Below are 12,500 nucleotides of genomic sequence, written 5' to 3'. Positions count from 1 at the left end.
CCGAGGCAAAAATTGTCGTCGTTTGTTTTCTCACGCTGCTGCGCCCACAGTCCTGCCTTGGCGTGTCTTGAAGAGATTTTCTTTTTTTCCTTCTTCCTCTGTTGCAATCATGATTACTAGCACCTTCAGTCCCACGCAACGATTTCTCAGATACTAGGCTTCAGGGCTTACCTTAGCAAGATGTTTGTGAATAGACGGGGAAAGAAAATTATATATGATAAGACTATTATCATTATCATTATCATTATTATTACTATTATTTACCCGGATATCTTGCGAAGTCCTCCACCCTCGTAATTCGGGCTGTTGGCGATATCTTCCCGACTGCCCCTACCTTTTTATCGTTTCAGTCTTTTGTATTAGTTCCTGCATTTATTTTTGTATTTTGCATTTTTTGTATCCTTGTGTTTTTTTGTTGTGTGTTTTTGTGTCTTCGTGTTTTATTACCTTTGCGCTTTTCGCATCTTTGGGTTTTTGTATCTGTGTTTTGTATCCTTGTGTAATATTTGTGCTTTATTTGTGAGAAGCACAGTCCTAGCCTTCCGTTAGTAGGGAAAGTATGACATTAAACCATATAATCATTTGTGTTTTTGTATCTTTGTCTTTTTATATCTTTGTGTTTATGTATCTTTCTGTTTATATTTATTCTTTTTTGTGTGTCTTGCGTTTTTGTACCTTTGCGATTTCATATCTTTGTGTTTTTGTATCTGTGTTTTTGTAAGTGTTTTTGTAGCTGTTTTTGTATCTTTGTGTTTTTGTATCTTTGTGTTTTTGTATCTTTGTGTTTTTGTATCTTTGTGTTTTTGTATCTTTGTGTTTTTGCATCTTTGTGTTTTTGTTTCTGTGTTTTTGTATCTGTGTTTTTGTATCTTTGTGTTTTTGTGTCAGTGTTTTTGTGTCTGTGTTTGTGTGCGTATTTGCGTCTTTTTGTTCTTGTATCTTTGTGTTCTTGTAACTTTGTGTTCTTGTATATTTGTGTTCTTGTATTTTTGTGTTCTTGTATCTTTTTGCTCTTGTATCTTTGTGTTCTTGTATCTTTTTGCTCTTGTATCTTTGTGTTCTTGTATATTTGTGTTTTTGTTTCTTTGTATTTTTGTACCTGTGCCTTTGTATCCTTGTGTTCTTATACACATGTGTTTTTTGTATTTATTGTTTTTATATATTAGTGTTTTGTATAGTGTTTTTGTATTTTCGAGTTTTTGTTTTTTCGTGTTATTGCATCTTTGTGTTTTTGCATCTTCGTTTTTTTGTCTTTGTGTTTTTGTCTCCTTTTGTTTTTGTATCCTTGTATTTTTCCATCTTTGCGTTTTTGCCTCCTTGTTTTTTTGTATGTGTTTTCGTATCTTTGTGTTTGTGTACCTTTGTGTTTTTGTAGCTTTGTGTTTTGTAGCTTTGTGTTTTGTAGCTTTGTGTTTTATAGCTTTGTGTTTTTGTATATTTGTATTTTTGTATATTTGTGTTTTTGTATATTTGTGTTTTTGTATATTTGTGTTTTTGTATGTTTCTTGTATGTTTGTGTTTTTGTATATATGTTTTCGTATCTTTGTGCTTGTGCTTTCGTATCTTTGTGTTTGTATCTTTGTGTTTGTATCTTTGTGTTTGTATCTTTGTGTTTGTATCTTTGTTTGTATCTTTGTGTTGTATTTTTGTGTTTGTATCTTTGTGTTTGTATCTGTGTGTTTGTACCTTCGTGTTTGTGCCTTTGTGTTTGTGCCTTTATGTTGGTAGCTTAATGTTTACACCTTTGTTCTATTATGCGCTTTGGGAGAGTGTTGGGTGACAGATATAATTAATAGTTACTGCTGGGAATAGGACAGGAAGGCGGGAATCGAATCTACAACTAAGAAAGTGCGAGACCAGCACGCTTCCGATGACGCACCAGTGGTACATATTTTGATCTTTTTTTTTTTTTTTTTGAGGGTGGGGGGTGACGCTCTGATGTCATCATTACCCTTTTCAATCTCCTTTTCCCCAAATTACTTTTGCCATCAAAGCTCAATCTTAAATGGCCTCTTAAAGTAAGTTTAAAATTTTCACTTGACCACTTTCCGCATCGTAGTTTTCTTTCTGTTTATGTCTTTTTCGTCTGCATTTGTCATTTTTATCATAAACATGTTTTTCTCGCAACTTACAAACGAACAAGTGTTTTCTTGGTCTTTGTTGCCATGTCTGTCTTTTCATTTAATTTATGATATACTACTCGTTTAATGCTTACTATCTGAAAGTCTAATTTATGTTTAGATCTTGCGGTCATTCATTAAGTTGTTGAAAAATGAGCTCCATTAATTCTTGAAAGCTTTCTGCAATCTGATAAAACTGACTGTTCCTTGATATCGCTCCTTCTTGCACATTCACTGCACTTGTATACAGTATCATCATAGTTTAGCGTGTCATTGTGTTTATCTGGTATTCCTGAACAATTCTCTTTACGACGTCGTCATTTATTACATAAATCACAACGGTGCACTTTTTGTTAAGCTGCCTCTCCACAATTACCACGTTTTGGCAACTCAGCAAATACCTCGGTGTCAGTTGCCACTTTCATCTTTACTTCTTACCTTGTTCTTACCAGCCGCCTGGTAGGATTGCCTACTGTCAACCAATGATCCTCGTTTCCTAATTTCTCTAAATCTTTCTCTATCTCTGTAGACTTCATTTTGCAGTATCTCTGTAAGATTTTCTCTTCGAATTGCCAAAGCTTCCTTACCTCCTTCTATTCATCTTTTTCTAGGCTTGCCTTCTAGACTTCCGGCCGCATATGAAGTGCAGCCCTGGGTAATCTCCCATCCTCCAGCCATTTTCTCTTTGTCTCAGTTTTTAAATTACTTCTCTTATGCAGACAACTTCCTACTACGTCACCTAAGATCCTCTAAACGTAGGTTTGAGTATTATTTCTTTAAAATATCTTAATTTTTCAGTTTGCATTTTTTTTGTTCTATGGATAAAAGGCTCTTGCTACTTCTTAGCACTTTAAACACTTTATTATTAACACTTTATTACAGCAACTGGATATTCTCGACAGTTTTCATAATAATTATTCAGGATTCTCGAGTAATATCTTAAAATTTATAGTCTATGTTGCAAGACACCTCAGAAGTCTTCAAAAACTTAGCCTCACTGCAGTCAGTAATACAATAATATATTCACTCACGTATCACTTTTGCCCTAACTCACGATGGATACACTATAACTTCTGATCTCGAAAAAATGTTTCAAAGTACAAAGGCATTGGTAAATCGTTGATAACCAGGTACAACATTCCTTGTATCTCTTTTATTACATTCTTCAATAATAAACAAAACATCTTTGTAACGGGTATAATCAAGTAAGAACGATAAGAATTTTTTATTCATATCACTTATATGAAGTTGACGCGCAAATACCGATTTTATGTCGTTGCATGACAGTGAGATTGTAGTGTATCGTCGCCATGTTGAGGCGACATTGCGTCACCATTTACAAAACTGCTGTAAATTCGCGATTCTCTCTCTCTCTCTCTCTCTCTCTCTCTCTATATATATATATATATATATATATATATATACATATATATATATATATATATATATATATATATATATATATAAAATATATATGTATATATATATATATATATATATATATATATATACATATATATATATATATACTTACATTTAGCCCCCATCCTATTGATATCAAAATACACATGAATTTGGTATATGTATCTTTTCATAATTCCCTTAAAATTACATTATTTTGACACCTTAAAGAGCTGTCTTGGCATGCAAAATTTCATATTTTACGTAGAACAACATGCCAGGTGTTAAAGCACAAATTCGCAGAAACGGTAAAGATATCGTTTGTTATAAAAACAACACGTATTTCTCTAGAAATATTACGCAATAATATGTGACTTGGAGATATCTATATAATTTTCAAGTGTTGTGCAACACTTTACTACGCAGTAGAAAAATGAGTCTTAATTTATAAATAAACGCCTTTGACACGCCGTAGAGTGAGATAAAAAAGATAAGGGATTACGTTGATATCTAGTGCCTGTTAGACTTTTTCGTTTTCTTTTCTTTTTTCTATGAATGTTGTATGGGTGCATACATGCCTTAACTGTCCATCTGTATTGAAACAGGGAAAGACCTTTTAGTATATACACATTCATCTTAAATGAAATTTTAAGTTTCAATCCTTTTTGATTATGTAGATAACACAATATACCTAAGGAGGAAAAAGAGAATTGGAATAAGGCAAAAAGCGAGAACGACTCGAATTGTATTTGACATATTCTGTCCAGGGCTGGAGTCATGACGCGGTACTTCGGCCGCACCTCATTGGCTGGGGACTCATGACGTCAGGGAGGGGGGCGTAAATGAATACGCAATACGCCCTTATCACCACAGTGATCGTTCTCTAGTCCTGTGAGATAAAGTGTCATACAAGACGATTACGTGTTCCAACTGCAAGGCCAAGGGAGTTATGGCGAGGAATACGCATGCAAAATTAAAAATCTAATCTCTCTCTCCAATTTTTCTAAGTGTTTTTGTTTATTTGAATGTGTGTGTGTGTGTGTGTGTGTGTGTGTGTGTGTGTGTGTGTGTGTGTGTGTGTGTGTGTATCTGTATGTTTGTGTGTGCACGCGCGTTCGTGTGTGTGTGTGTTTGTGAGTATATATATATATATATATATATATATATATATATATATATATGTGTGTGTGTGTGTGTGTGTGTGTGTGTGTGTGTGTGTGTGTGTGTGTGTGTGTGTGTGTGTGTGTCTATGTGTGTGTGTGGGCGTATTTATATGTGTATGTTTTCAAAACTCTCTGGGATTCGGGTAAAAGGTCATTAATCCCACGCATGGCGCCGTTAATTCCCATACAGCTAAAAGATGAGAAACACGAAGGTTGCACTGGCGATAACAGGTAAGATAGGATGAAGTTCGTGTCTGATATCATACATCTTTATTCTGGTTATATTCTGTGTTTGTGTGTGTGTCCACACACACGCACACACACACACACAAATATATATATATATATATTTATATATATATACATATACATATATATATATATATATATATATATATATATATATATATATATATGTGTGTGTGTGTGTGTGTGTGTGTGTGTGTGTGTGTGTGTGTGTGTGTGTGACTATGCACACACACACACACACACACACACACACACACACACACACACACACACACATATATATATATATATATATATATATATATATATACATACATATATATATACACATATATATATATATATATATGTATATGTATATATATGTATATGTATACATGTATATATATATATATAATATATATATGTATACATGTACATATATATATATACAAATGTACATATATATATATATATATATATACAAATGTATATATACATATGTACATATACATACATACATATACATATTTAACACACCAAAAAATATATATACATATATATATATATATATATATATGTATGTACATATACAAAATACATATAACATATATACATATACATACACACACACACACACACACACACACACACACACACACACACACACACACATATATATATATATATATATATATATATATATATACATATATATATATATATATACACTGTATATGTATATGTATACATATATATATATATATATATATATATATATATATAGACATATATATATAATGGGCGGTGCATGTGCATGTGTATATATATACATTGATATATATATATATAGTAAATAAACATGTGTACTCATCATATCTTTAAATGTCTACAAAGATTTTCTGAGTAAATAAGTTCACTCCATACTAATTAACCCCTATTGTTTCCAAACTTAGACTCCTTCATTCAGCTGAGTCGTGTTCCCGAGGTCTAAACGCTAACACAGCTGCTGCTTTAACACAGCTCAGCTTTAGTCTCCTGCTGGCCAAGGCGGCCCACCCCCTCTAGGCACGCGGCCCTCTTTCACGGCCACCGCAACTTTAGGCTCAAAGTTACGATTTACGCAAGAAAGGGATGGAAGAAGGGCAACTTGTTGGGGTTGTTACGTCATCGCCATGTTTCATCATTTCCCAGCTTCCGCGTACGGTTTCCTTTGGTAACTATCTTAAAATTTCAATATTGTATAACTTTTGTTATCTAGATATTTATATAACTTTTTTTTTGTGGTTGTAGCTATTTGCTAGACCATTATATTCAGCTAGATAGGATTATTAAGCATACACTGTTGCATTTTAAAAGTATATTATTGTACTGAAAGAGCTAGGTACTCATCGTTCCATTCTTAGAATATCTCGTATCTGAAAACCTTCGTAATTTGGCAGTTCCAGTCTTATCCTAACAAACAGCAAACGGACACACCCTTCCCTCCCGCCGGGCTGTAATCTCCAATTCGAAAAATGCGACTTTTCTGGTAGAGCCTGTACACTGCGTCATTTATGAAAAAAGACGAGAGATGAATATCCTAGTACTTAGTGCCACGCTTAGGATATCGATCGAGCCTTTCGCACCAACACACCGCACTCTCGCTCCTGCGTCTCGATTTACCAGAACTTGATACAACGCTCACGCTCACCCAAAGGCAAGGCAAGCAAAAAAAAATATCGTGTTACGTTCAAGTGACACCACAATTGAAAACCTGAAATCGTTTAATACCGTCATTCTTGCTCGAGTGTCGTGTTACCATGCAGTTATGCTCGTTGATGTCTCTGGAAATCCCAGGAGCCTTCTGGAAGGCTGCAAGAACTATCAAGGAGTCTTGTCTGTTAGTCCTTCTGAATTAAGTTGTATCGCAACTTGAGAATTCTATCTTTAAAGTATTTAAGTATTTATTAGTAGGACTGATACCCAGATTTGGAATCCGTTAATCTTAGTACCATTTCTTTCACGGTCAAAAAACATGACAAAATCGTTTAAGTTAAGCTAAACTGTGTATAAATTAAACTGTTAAACTGTGTATGATGTTAAATTACATACTATATAACCCAACCCGTCCCTGTTACACCAATTCATTGCATTCATTCATAAGGCTGTAACTCCTATATATGATAACTAATCCTTAACGTTGACAAGGATCATCCTTTGAGTTTAAGTGATTGTCAAGTTAGTATATATGATAGAACCCCCCCCCCCAGTCCTTGTTGCACCGATTCATTAAAGTTATTCAAAAGTTGCAATTCTTATATTTGAAGGCAATTCCCGAACTCGAAGGATCTTTATAAAACATCGAAAACCTGGTCAGCGCTTTTGTCTAGGGCAGCGTTTCTCAACCTTTTTACCCTTGCGTATCCTTTAAAATAAATTGCATGTTTCAAGGAACCCCTGCGCAAAAAAAAAAATATATATATATACCATCTTTCTCATTTTATTTTCATCGTAATAATAGGTTATATAAGATGATGTCTATGTTACATTGTTACAATAACCAAGAATATGTCGTGCGTGTTTAATTATATTACGTATATGAAATCAAATAAAAAATCAAAAGTGCATTAGCTTATCTCACTTGTTCTCGCGGAACCCTTAGGGACCTTTTGCGGAACCTTAGGGTTCCGGGGAACCCTGGTTCAGAAACGCTGGTCTAGGGGCTTTGCTCCCAGGCGTTCGATCGACCAAGGACTACGTTGTTCTCCAGCTCGACCCCGACGAAGCGCGCGAAGTGCCCGAAGGCTCAGCCGATCTCTCATTGGCCGAAAGCAGTGTGACGTCACCGACGTTACAAAAAATAAAGTGAAAATACCTCCACTCTTACGGTTGGCCCTAACTTTGTTTTTCTTCGTTCACTCATCATTAGATTATCGCCGTTCTTCGTTGTAACTTCACCCTGCACGTACAGAAATCCACACAACGCATCGCAGAGGTAAAGATCTGGTGTCCGGACAACGTTCGTTATCGCGCTGGGGTCTAATTGCTTTCGCCTTAACGATCTCGTCTTTACTCAGTGTGTAGATAAGAGTTGAGGAGATTCCAGAGTTACGGCTTCTCTCGCTTTGCCCTCACTTGGGCAAGGAAGAACAAGCTGGGGCAACGACTACTTCACCCGTGATAACCGGCGCTTCTATCCTTAAAGGACAATATTCCACCGTAAAGGTCAACTCACAGAGGTGATCAAGGAGAGTAATGTATGGAGGGCATCAGATAAAGGGTGACAGTAGAAGTGATAATATATCTTTTTAAGTGATTATTAGTCCATATGTAAACAGAACGCTGCGTAACTCGGGTGCATAGGGATGTCATTAAACTCCTTAGAATAGTACCTAAATAGAATCACCAGTGACGGTGATGTCAATCAAATAATTCCGACAGTCGTCCCCGGACTCGAACCGAGACTTGTGAGAACACAAATCCGACACTCTAACAGCTGAGCTATCGGGACTCTAAAATTCTCCTCAGAATTATAATTATACAAAATATATACAGCAAGGACCCCATACAGAATACGGATTGGAGAAATGTAATCATACAACTAAAAAAGTTGCTCGCAAGATGATGTCGGGCCCGACCAATTGGCGTTCCGCTTTGACGGGCAATAAATCCCAACACTGGCACGACAAAACCCTCGCCAATTTTTTATTGCCTCAATTAAAAAGTTACCCCTCGTGCTTTTAGCGCGGTCGTGGCGTCATCGGAAGCGTGCTGGTCTCGCATTCGCTTAATTGTGGGTTCGAATCCCGCACACTTCTCCAATTTCCAGCAGCAGTCCCCAAAGCGCACAAGAGAGCAAAGGTCACGGTTTTGGCCGCAGCTATTCAGCGCCTCCTGGTATAGACTCTTCGCCACATCATGCTCTATTTTCCTAAGTGATCGCAACGTGGTTGGACCTGTCATTTTGCAGGCAAATTCTTATTTGACCGACTCTATTTCTTCAATCTACCCCATATGAGGGTCTTGACTCTAGATACTTTGTACAGTTAATACTTTAAAGAATTTAGTGACACCCCTACCGAGCAGGGACACGCAGATAAATGCCAGTGCTGCCAACAGGCATGGGAGACCCTAAAGAAGAGATATTGACAAACATCTGATTAATCATCGCCCATGCCTTGTTAGGTTGATGACTTTATTCTGAAAGAAATTACTTTTATTTCAGGTAGTAACTTTGTCCAACTGGTCTAGACGCTATTTTCTACTCTTATTTTTCATATTTCATTTACCTATTAATTTATTCATTTACGTATATTTATCTATTTGTGTATCTGTTTATCTATTCATCTTTATCTATTTATTCATTTACTCGTCTGTTTATTTGTTTGTTATCTAATTGATAAGTTTATTTGTCCATTCATTTATCAATATATTTATTTATCTACTTATTTATTTGTTTGCTTATTTTATCCTATTTGTTTTATTTTACTTTATTGGTTGTATGTGGCTGTTCATTAGGCTCAGATGTAGCCTCTCTCTAAAAGAAACGTCCCATTCAATTTCAGCCACACCTAGACTAGACGTGGCGATTGAACATCTTGGAACGTCAGAACAAGACCACACAAACGTCTACCCTTCTGAGGAATTGAACTATGTCATGTATCTGCAATCTTTCGCAGAGTAATTGCTTTACTCAGAGTTGAACAATGCTGTGTATCGGTAATCATTCATAGAGTAATTACAGTAATCTGAGCATTTATGGCCGTGCTCTTATGTGTCATTTCGGGACCCAAAGAGGCACTCAAGGGGGGGTAGGGGGGGCAATTACCCCCCCCCATTAGTGCCACGTGGCACTTTGCGTGGCACCAAGGCTTTGGTTCTGGTAGTCAGTCGCCAGGATACTCTGCTCGATGTGAGGTTACAGCAAAATACGAACCTAAGTTTCTTATCCATATAATTTCAAAAACGCATTTCTAGAGTATGATTTTCTAGTCACCTTGAGTCATTAAAATTAAGAAAATGTATATAAAATAAAGAGGATCTTTGAATAATCTTCGAGTCATCAAAATTAAAGTTTATGAAAAATTAAGAGAATCTTCGAGTAATCTTGAGTCATCACAATCGAAGTTAAAAACAAATCGAAGACCATCTTTGAGTAATTTTTGATTTTTTTTTTTCGAAAACCCCTTTCTTGAGAATACTCAAATCTTCGAGTCATCTTTAAATTAAAATCAAATTTTTAAAACCCCTTATCCTTGGAGAGGATCTTTGAGCAATTTTGAGTAAAAAAGTCAAAGTTTCGAAAGTTCTTCTTCCTTGAAGAGAAATTTTCAAGTAATCTTTGCATTAAAATCGAAGTAAAAATGAAAAGAAAATAGGATATGACAGTCGCAATAGGAGTCTACATATTCACTGTATGTGTTCTAGCTCTCAACCTACGATTTTATTCAGTGTGTGCGTGTGTGTGTGTGTGTGTGTGTGTGTGTGTGTGTGTGTGTGTGTGTGTGTGTGTGTGTGTGTGTGTGTGTGTGTGTGTGTGCGTGTGTGTGTATGCGTGTGTGTGTGTGCGTGTGTGTAATTTCCATTTTCTTTTACAAATATCGGTGTGCAAACGAGAACGACACTATTCCATGACCAAGAACTTTAGCTCAGCGAGCCTTGCCACCTATTTTACGATGCTGCAAATACTATGACGACTCGCGCCTGGATAAAACTCCTAAAATTTGACAAATTCGAGAGTGAACGAAACAATACGAGACATTCGCGTGTTATCACGAAGGGGTAAAACATATGTCTTCGTCCGATTTTCATATTTTTTCACTCAGCGGGTTGGGCGTGGCGGGCCAGTTTTCTGTAAGAGCGAGATCCGAGGTGTTCGAGAATTCTTTTTTTTTTTTTTTTTTTTTTTTTTGTAAATCGAATAATCAATAATGGGTACATGGCTGCCTAAGTCTAGCATCTCGACATATTACTGCTTACTATTGCTGCTTCTCGTCTCCGATATTTTACCAGCGTTTCTATCCTGGGGCTCAATGTCGCACCAAAGACGGAAGTTGAGTCGTAAAAATGGTCAAGGAGGAGAAAGATTTAAGAATGAATATTATCAGAAAGGATTGATAGTGGAACCTAGAGTTGATCAGCGTTCTTCTTTGAGCGGAGATGACATTCAACCATACAAGAATGCTCCGTAACTCTGGTCCTTAGGGGTGTCACTCAACGTTATGCAGCCAATAACCGACGCGGAGAGGACGAATTACGTTACCTCTCCATGCTTATGACGTCATCACTGAATCAAGCAACGTCCTGTAAGAGGCTTCCTGTGGATTTGATGAGACTAGAAATACGATACCTTCTGTACAGACTGTACATGTGAGATGACGTACAAACCCGTGATTATGTACAATATCCTGAGATACCTTCGCTCTCAATTTTGAATTATCCCCACTCTTTCGATATTTTTTCCTTTAACATCTAAATATATATTATATATACATACATACATACATACATATATTATATATATATATATATATATATATATATATATATATATATTGTCTCCAGGTGCATCACCAAAAGTAAGAGACATTTTCTCTGAATTCCTGCACGGTGTATCGACTGCATAATTATCAATAGAGACTTTAGTGACACCCCTACGGGACAGAGGCACGCATTATTTGAATGGCTGGAGACTCATCACCACTCAAGGAAGAATGTTGATCACTTTTGATTTTTATTGTTCCTCCATTCTGCTATTCTTCCATTTTTAATCTCTCCTTGGCCACCAACTCTTCCACTCTTCAACTCTGACGTCTTTCCCAAGGGATAGAAGCGCTGGTAATCGGCGACAAAATACTAAAATCTGCAAACAAAACCTGCGAGTTTTTATTTTTTCATGAATGAATAAATTAAGTTATAGAGTATTTTCTCTTTCCTGACCCTGATACTGGTAGAACATGTCACCCACAAAAGATATATAAGTTGTGTTTGGATTTCTCAGGCCCATAATTTTTTTTTTATGTAATTATCACATAGGGCATGAAATGTTCACCATCTATGAAATAAAGAAAACATTTTGAATTAGAATTCCGTCTTGTACAGTTGTCACCAAGTCCTGCCATCATTCCTCCCGATCTTAGGCCCTTCATTGACAGCGAAACATAAGAGAGTGTGTTCTCGAAATAAAACAGATTTCGACGAATGAAATACCCTCATTAGGAACTCGAACTCAAGATGTTTCAGGGCTCGTTCTGGTAGACGATGAGAGGACCTGGTGACGCTTGTATACCTGGGCCAACTCACTATCCACAATAAATACACACAAAATCATAAAATAAGAGTGTGATGTCGACTTCCGTACGTGTAAGAAATGCCAATGGAGGATGCACAAAAGGGGATAAAAGTAAAAGAAATGCAAACCAAACCAGCAGATACTGACCTGTCGACGTCACCAGAGAGCCCCTGCAAGGTCCTTGGGTAGATAGTTGGCAAGCCTCCACACACAAACAAACAAGCAATTCGGTTTCCTGCATCCAGGTGGAATTGGTGGTGGTAGAATTGGTGGTGGTGGTGGTGGTGGTGGTGGTGGTGGTGGTGGTGGAATTGG

At 36.5% G+C, this 12,500-nt stretch overlaps 1 protein-coding gene across 1 annotated transcript in view; it reads right to left on the bottom strand.

Annotated features, from left to right (window-relative positions):
* LOC143036903 (protein tipE-like) overlaps window positions 1–12,500 on the bottom strand; it is a 219,720-nt gene that overhangs the window by 86,136 nt on the left and 121,084 nt on the right. The window lies entirely within an intron of this gene.

Source organism: Oratosquilla oratoria, chromosome 21 (assembly GCF_046742065.1).
Source record: "Oratosquilla oratoria isolate Oo_2021 chromosome 21, ASM4674206v1, whole genome shotgun sequence".
Lineage (NCBI taxonomy): Eukaryota > Metazoa > Arthropoda > Malacostraca > Stomatopoda > Squillidae > Oratosquilla > Oratosquilla oratoria.
This window is presented reverse-complemented; position numbering and strand designations above follow the sequence as displayed.